The sequence below is a fragment of the Electrophorus electricus genome, chromosome 3 (genome assembly GCF_013358815.1).
Source record: "Electrophorus electricus isolate fEleEle1 chromosome 3, fEleEle1.pri, whole genome shotgun sequence".
NCBI lineage: Eukaryota > Metazoa > Chordata > Actinopteri > Gymnotiformes > Gymnotidae > Electrophorus > Electrophorus electricus.
Window position 1 is genome coordinate 25,703,381 of NC_049537.1, and position 9,120 is coordinate 25,712,500.

The 9,120-nt window shown below is 35.6% G+C and overlaps 1 protein-coding gene across 3 annotated transcripts in view; it reads left to right on the forward strand.

The window, feature by feature from the left end:
• The window catches only part of LOC113569753 (kelch-like protein 29), a 135,585-nt gene that overhangs the window by 76,427 nt on the left and 50,038 nt on the right, over positions 1-9,120 (forward strand). The window lies entirely within an intron of this gene.

Below are 9,120 nucleotides of genomic sequence, written 5' to 3' on the forward strand. Positions count from 1 at the left end.
TGTACCCAAGGGACATTTTTTATATCCAATCAAATTGCTTTTCTGGCTCTCCTGAGATTGATTGCAGTGTTAGAAAGCAGGGAAAAAGCACCTCTGAGTCTATTCTACCACCCACCCCCAGTCCCACCCCCACCCCTCAAACCCCCACAGGTGCCTTGGAAGTGGAGGCTGAGAGGAGTGGAAAGAGGGTGTGCTCGCCTGCCGCAGGAAGTTGTATCTTTTTCACATGAGAAGCCAGATCCACTCCCCCTTCTGTGTAAATCAGTTTCTGTGTTAAGTGGACTGAGGACTGAGCAGGAGTGAAACTGAAAGGAACATTTTTTGGGTGTGTGTGGGGGGGGGGGGGGGGGGGGGGGGGGGGAATCTTTATACAGAAGAATTAATTGGAATTGATGTGTTTTACTGAAATGAAATAGGCAACAAGGCATTATCTGTGAGCCTCCCTGCTAAAATACCAGATTTTAAAGACAAATGTCAGTGACATGTACTTTTGCCTATGAATGAGAATGCGCACAATTAGGACGCGAGAAATGCAGTTTTGTAAACAGTAATGCAATGCAAGTGTGAGTGGCAGCACACAGCGAACATCTTCCCACCATGCAGGTAACCTTTACACTGACAGTGCTACATCACACTCACAGGTATAAAAGATGGACACAGCCTCAGTAAATCACACCAAATTAGAGGCCCAGCTATAACACATCTTTCATTTTTCAAACCCTTTTTTTTTCAAACAGCTTTCATCTTTTTCTTTTCTTCCTGACACTTTTCCTTCCTGAATTGGAATGGCAAGTCATTAGTCTGTCTCTGCAGTTTCCACATTGCAGGTAGCTCTTGTTTGATGTTTGGCAGGGGTGTAGAATGAAAAGCATGTGTTTTTGTAAATGCAAACATGCATCTGTAATCACAGGTGCTTGTGTGCAAAATTGCCGTGCATTATGTCCAGGTTGCAAGCTATTTATTTTATGGTGCTCCCTGTGCCATGAGCCATAACTTGCTGGCAGTCTCTTAAGCTTCACTTATACAGCACTGAGTAATTCTCCAAATAGGTTTGTTTCATGCTTCTTCCTATGTTTAAGTTGCTTCCCTACCTAGTAAAAAGAATAATGCTGAAGGGCCAATTTCAGAATCCAAAAGAGAATCAGATTTGAAAATACCTGATTCACTGTGTTTATACATTAAGAACAATCTGATCACACTATTGTATGTAGATGAATAATAAGATTTCACTTCCTATGGAGATTTATCCAAAAACACCTACATAGAATAGATGTTTGTTTCTTTCTTTGTTTGTTTCTTTATTTATTGTCTGTTATATCATTGTCTATATGGATATAATTTGGCAATGCAGAGCAGAAAAAATATGAGTTCTTCATCATATTTATGGCTGAAGAATTTTAACTCAGCACACAGTGTTTGTAAAAACCGACTTTATGGTGTGTAATGGTATATGAAATGGCATGTGTCCAACTAATCTGTATGCCGGTGCAATCTGAAGACGTATTGCCTAAGAAATTAAATTAAAACTCATGTATTAAGTTGACAGAGAAAAAGCAGAGGCAGACTGAACCCCAGATGGTGGGGTTCTTTAAGGTTTTCAGGAGCTAGTAAGACCCTGGCCAAGTTCAGTGAGATTGATGAAATCCTGCTAGGCTTTTACATTACTTCACACATCCACGCTACATTCGTAGACACAGCTAGTGGTATACAAACCCTTATGAACACTGGTTAAAATGATTAATGAATACCGGCTTAGATGATTGTCATCTTTACATCACAAATCTGGCCCGTTTTGAGAAATTATAGTTTGCTGCCCCTACCAAACAATTAAAAGATTCATATAATTGTATTTTATATAATAATGTTTTAAATATATTTTCAATTATATTTTATTGTTTGTTACAGATATATTGTTTGTTTATTGTTTGAATATATGCATGACTTTGTCTTGCAATGGAGCCTATTTACATGTAATTTAAGCAAATGAGAGCATGTTCATTAATGACATGCATATACATTCAAATGCTTTATTTGGGGGTGGCCCTGTAGAACATCCTATCAATTTTGAATTAGTGGTTTCTTATAAATTCATTCACGTTATTTCAGGTATTTAATTATTTTTATTATGCAGGTAGAACGGTGCCTATTTGTTCATTCATGATAAGGGCGTGTTTATGTCTGTTAATCTATGCAGGGGAACTCCTGCATTAATAAATGTGAGTAAATTATAGTCGCCAGACTGATTTAATACATGAGACAACATGAAGCCATGTGTAATTGTAGAACTCTTAAATTAAGCTCTGTCCTCTAGCTCCCTATTTAATCAGTGTCGTAGTATGCTTCATGTCCACATGATAAGCCTACGATTATTTCCATCAGTGATGTACTGACCACTTGGGTAAGCACTCTTGATTGCATGTGTTTATCCAAGCTTAAACTACAGCAGGCTGTGCAAAAAGTGGGATAGAGTGCTATAAAGCATAGGTATGGTTACTTTCATATTTAAATCATTCAGCTCTAGTCCAGAGGTACCTACAATAAGCGTCTGATTATGGAATAATCAAGTGCCTTGATGCTTACATTAATGATAATTTAAATAACAAGAACAAAATAATAATAAGAATACTAACAACAACAATAATAATAATCAAATAACAACAATAGCAATAATAATAGAATTCGGCACCTTTTACATCACCTCTCAAGAAATAAATAATTATAAATAAACACAAAAATAACATTAAGCAGTTAATTAAAAGCTGTTTTGGCCTAGAACTCTCAAAACAATGGACTGTGACTTACAAGCACTATAGTGATCGAATCCAGTTTAGCCTGCAGTCTCTTTGTAAGATATGAAATATGGCTAAATAATGTACCATTACAGCATCCAGTTGCGCTATTGTTTAAAAATTTTTTGCCTATGTGGCTTTGGAAACACTGCACAGTTTCTCAGTGTTATTAATAACTAGGACTATTAAAATGAATCAGAACTAACCTAGAGGGTATGAAGCTCAGCAGATTGTGGACCATGCACATCAAAATGACGGATTGGCTGCTGCCAAGGTAACATGATGGATCTTTCATGGGGCTCCTTGCACTTCTCATGCTACGTAGGCGTTCATTCCACCTACGTGTTTGTGTGTGTGTGTGTGTGTGTGTGTGTGTGTGTGCACGCATGCGCACACGTGAATGTATGTAGAAGTGTGTGTATGCATTTCATGTGCTGTGAGGCTGTAAGAATCCAGTGGGGGGTGAAACTGTGCTGTGCTTTGGGCTCGTCCTATTGGAAAGAAGCACAAAGAAGCCGTGGGGCACCATCTCTCATATGAAGCAAAGGCCTTTGGCTTACCTCCTCAGTAATCCATAAACGCTGTGGAGACGCTCTCCATGGCGATGAGTGGAGAGACCACTCTGTTTCCCAAACTAAAGAAGATAGTCCCATTCTGGATTAGCAGGTGCATCAGTAGTTTATTTGTGCTAGGAATGCACAGACTGACTAAGACTCCATTCAGGAATCTCTTGATATTTCAACCTGCTGGATAAAGGAGGACAGTAGCACTAAAATAATTCTCAAACACGTGTTTGCACTGTTGGCAGATTTTTATATATGAAAATGTATTTTACCTTTAATTTAAAGGTGTGTAAAACCTTACATAGAATAACATGCAGCATTCCTGGTAAACATCCTTTTATATTTCAAAAACTGTTTGTCTGTAAAACTTGATGTTGCGAATCCCCACCTCTTCCTCTATCCACCTTTAAGTTGGAATTGTTGCATTGTTGGCATTGCAGGCCTTTAGACAAGGCCTGTAATGCCAGCCCAGTAGTAAAGCCAACGCCTACACCACCCTGTAAAACTGACTCCACCTCTTCACGACTGCGGGAAATATTCTACTGTATTGTCCTGGTGACTGAGTCGAGCACAGCTTGACTGCCATTTTTAAAAATGTGATCTCACCAAAAATACATCTAAAAACAGATAAATGCAAAAAAAAGAGTTTGTTTCCTTAAACGCCAATCACTTGTATTCTGTGACATAAGCTAGATATAATTGTTTCAGCTATTTCAGGCAGGTGAACGTGAATCAAAACCCTGCTCATGTCTGGTGCATGTAAAGAAAGGGCTTTGAAAGGTAGCGTAAGATAGAATGCTTGGTTTTGTTGAAATGTCGGTTTGCATGTACAGTAACAGCTCCTGCACTGGGTTCTACAGTTACCTTGTATCACAGGATGAATGGATATTAGATCTGCACATTTTTTAACTCTGAAATCCATTCAGAAAAATAATAATTTTTGGAGATTTTCTCTAGCTCCTGAATTGTGATGCAAGGTAACAGTTGTTAAGGTTTTTGACTCATTTATATGACTCATGTACCCTGTATCATACATTACTCAGAGTTTTCATAACAAAAGATATCTTGGTTTGCTTTAGCAATCTGACAAAACAAAATGTTAGATTATTTCAAAGTAAATGTTTTATTTCATAATTAGTTGTGATAAATTTTAATTATTTTTTTCTCAAATTTGAAAGATAATCTATTACACTACTGCTAAGACATCCACTGTAATTTAAAACTACTTTATTGTAATCTAAAAATACTTTACTAAAACCCATTTACTAATAGAGTAATGCTTACAAACACTTTTATTACCATAAATTTTAAAATGCATGTCAATGAAAAAGCTAGGGTTCATTTTGTTTAAACAATATTGAGATATAGATGATACAATAATATTTACAATATTATACATTTACAATAATATTTATTTTTTAATTTTTTGGAAATATTTTAGTTTATTGTTTTCATTCTGTTCATTTATAAGAATCATATATTTGCTATATATTAAATTAAATCTGTGTTTGTCTCGTCACGATGCAAATGCAGATTTTATTGAAATATTAGTGATTTAACATTATTTACCAATGTATTTAAATATTTAATTACTATTACTATTATTACTATTCTTATTAAATAATATTTGGCTTTAAAATCATTATTGTTGTTGTATTTCTATTATACATACCAGGAATATTTATAGAAAACCTGCTCTACATTATTTAGATAAAAATAATATTCTAGGCACATTTTGAATTTATAGTCCTCATTTATAGTGTTGTGCTGTGTTGTAATGATAAGTTGTTTGTGCTTCCATCATATTTATTGTGAGTTAATTAACTTTGGCAGAAAATTTGTTTGTTGAGTGTGTCAAAACCCTGAAATAGCCACTAAAACTGTATAATCAAATGATATTTAGAAAGCTAATGGTCTAGTTTGGTCATGTTTATCCATAAGAGTTCTGCACATTTTCCAAAACCTTAGATTGGCACTTTCAAATTTAGAAAAGTGCAATTGTATACACTATTCCAAAAACCACACGAGCAACTACTGGAATTATCAAGATTATCTATTATTTTGTTGCATAATCAAACAAGCAAAAAATGTTTTTCTCCACTTAATCTTTAAACTCTTAAAATCAATTAAAATTTATAAGCTTTTTTACTTAATAAAATTATATATATATATATATATATATCTCTGTGTGTGTGTGTGTGTGTGTGTGTGTGTGTGTGTGTGTGTGACTTGTGTCTGATAAATATTTAAATATTTAAATTTGATCTGCAGCTGTTTTCAAATCATGCACTCTTCAAATTATGAAAATCTCACAGATTTTCATAATAATTTCAGTTTTATCTTTGCTCTTCACCTTTCTCTTGAAATTGTCCATTTAAGCCGTAGATATCATTCCAGTAGTGCTTGGTATGTGTCCACTCCGTGTCAGAGTGAAGGACAGTGCATCCGCCACCGGGACTTTCACATGTTGCGCTAGTGGTGACCACTTCCTTACAGGGCCTTGACCCACTGTGCGGTTTGCTTCTCTCCGCCCTTGCCAGAACGTCCAGCAACTTTGCGGGAGTGTCATTGTTTGGCGACAACTACAGTTCCTCCCCTCTCTCTCGGGCTGTCGCTTTCTTATTGAGGCTGATGGTGAATTGGGTGTCTAGTGCTACACGAGACTAGAGGTGAAAGCCATGTCGGTCACAGACACACAATGCCTGCTCCAATTACAATGGCACACATACTTGCAAACCGGTGCAATCTGATAATCGGTGGTTGAACGAATTCGAATGGATGGGTGTTTGCATCAAGTTTAAGATGTCAAGGTGGCAGAGGGCTAAAGTAGCTTAGTGTTAACTTGCTGCATTCACAATGCCTTGAGCGAGAACATATTAGCCAGTTTGATAGGCCGTCATTACAGTTCAGATAAGATAACTGTCACATATATAAAAGAGAATTTTAAGGTAGTGTGGGTTTAAAAACAAAAGCTTATTGGTGACCAGATGTATTGGAAGACCACAATGTTTGGAACTGACAGTATCTCAAACAATAAAATGTCAAGTAGTGCAAACCACTCAAAACTGAAATGGTGTTCAGTTGGCACCGCACAACGTTGTTTGCGGTTGCATTCATAGGTGGCCCTGAATACTCTCTAATCTTTCCTCTCTTACTGAAGTGGCCACTTTAGCTCAGCTTGTCATTATCAATCACTGTTGTCTGCACGGCAAGAGCTGGCGCAGTTGCTCATTTCTGTGATGTGTTTACAACTCAATGCCATTATGTGGGTATCCTTGGTCAGATTCAGCTCACAGCCAGTGTACAGTTTTCGTGCACCCCTTTCTGTTCTTCTGGCTGTGGGTTGCAAGGGAATCACAACTCTCAGAGGATCCTCCAGGCTGCTCTTTCCTTGTGTCTTTCACTAATTTGAAAATGATATCCAGTAGAGCATTTGCTTGCATTCCATCTATGCCATTTCAATTACCGACAGGATGATGAGGTGCAATTATTCACCTGTTCATAAGAATATGAATATGAAACTGAATACACATTGAATACACCAGATTTTATTGTGCACAATTCAGTAAGTTATCATTAATTACTTTAAATTTAATGCCATTAATTTATGTTCCCTATGTTCATCAGGACTGTAATTATGTAGTAGAAATGTCATTAATTTGACAGTTAACTCTTCAGGTAGACACCAGTTGGTCTGCAATGCAGATAGTTCATTTATGCTTCATACAAAAGCATATACATATTTAAGTGTATACAAAAAATTAACATTGAAACTATTTTTAAAAACATTGACTCTACGGTCATTGCCTATTTTTGTTAGTTATTACCTAGTATCTATTATCAGATAGCATCTACTTTTTTATTTTAATGATTGTTTTACAGGGGTAGACGGGTTTTGTTACACACTATAGAAGGCTTATGCACTGTAAATCAATAGCTAATGTTACTAATATATGCTATAATCAAGCACAGTAATTTAAACTATGCATATCAACCCTAATCTAAGGATCACCTTTGCAAATATAATTGACAAAATCTTGTAAATCTTTGTATCAAAATATTTTTTAGAAATGTTGAAAACAAATGTGTCAGTACAATAAATTAAAATTAAGTAACCCTTAGCTCAATTTCATAGACAGAATTAAAACTTAAAAATACATGGTGGATTTGTAGAGTATAGGCAACCTCCACCCCTTACAAACAAAAAAACATCTCCTCATCTTTTAGCTTAATATAGCACATGATGGTTGTGCACTTTTCAGATGGACGTTTTCAAGGAGTTGACTAAACGATTGTATTTATGATGGTGTAATATTCATTTGCTGGTAATTTAATTGTTATTATTTTTGTAACAGCCCCAGTAAAGTGCTCAGGCCAGGCTCATAAGATGAAGTGTTGGGTGGTGGTGGGGGGTATTTCCAAGATGATTATAGTGTAGTCAGACGAGAGTGCTCCTCTGTCACTAGCTGTTGACCTTAGCCTGCCTGCTTCTATTAGTTAGATAGGGAGGCTCGCACAGCTTCAGTAAAATGCTCAGGAACTACTTTCTCTTTGGCCACTTTAGCCACTCTTTTATCCTGTTCTTTAATTACATGACTATACTGTACATTTTCAGTGGATTTCTTTGGCATTAGCTTAGAAGCATGTGGTTATTCTACTTATTACTTTTACAATATTACTTAAGATTACTCAGCATCTTATATTTGAGGACATTTTTGAGAATGCTTCCTGAATTGTACTGTTCTTTATGTAGTTGCTTGCATTGTTTTGTGTATGTCATTTTCTGATCCTGCTTTAGATGAGTTCAGTAGAAAATTAATAAATCACCTTTGCTAAGAATAGATTTTGCATGTTATGTTCAGCACAATATCATAATAAAATATTATGTTTTTCAGTTCCAGCGAATGTGTATGGATATGTTTAATACTGATTGTGTAATTATACCTAGTTATAATTAAACATAAATTTGTAACAGCTTATGTCAAAACTATAAATTGATGGCAATTATTATTCCAGTTATTTTTACATTTGGTATTTCACTTTACTTGTGAAGCCATTGTAATGTGGCGTTTACTTATTAGCCAAATAAAATATGTGGACTTTTTTAGATGCAGAGGGTAAATGTCACTGTTTATTGTTTGTGGACAGACTGGGGATTGGTAGGAATGCATTACTTCAGTTTTATGTAAAGTGTTGATTAAATAAGAACATATTTATTCATTACAGCATTGTTGTGGTGTTGCAGACCCATCCTCAATATGGATTTGTTTTTTATTCCAAGGAGGTTTATATAATAAAAAAATATTTTTTGTATTATTTAGATATCTTAGGAACACACTGTTTGATCATTATGCAGCCTGCACATGACTTGGATCTGGAAGTGTATTTTAAATGCTTGACTCGAGCTCCAAAACGTTCATTTCTTAGCTTGTGTCGGTCAACCAGTTGTGAATCTCCTGCTGATTCTGAATGTCAGCTCTATGCACTGTGAACATTCAAGGGTATTCCTAACCTTTTCAAAAGCTATTTCCCCCAACTAGCTTCCACATGGTGGTTTCTTTTTATTTGCACATACATTATATTTGCATGACTGAAGTGTTGTCTGTTTATATTTAGTTATGTCTAATGTGCTATGCATTTTTTTCCCCTTTCCACTTGGAGATTTTGATATATGGTGATTTTTAATATATGGTGAATTATTGATTTGTTGACTATGTCAACATTTTTCTTTTGCCTTAACTCAATTTTTTTTGTTACATTTCTTCTAT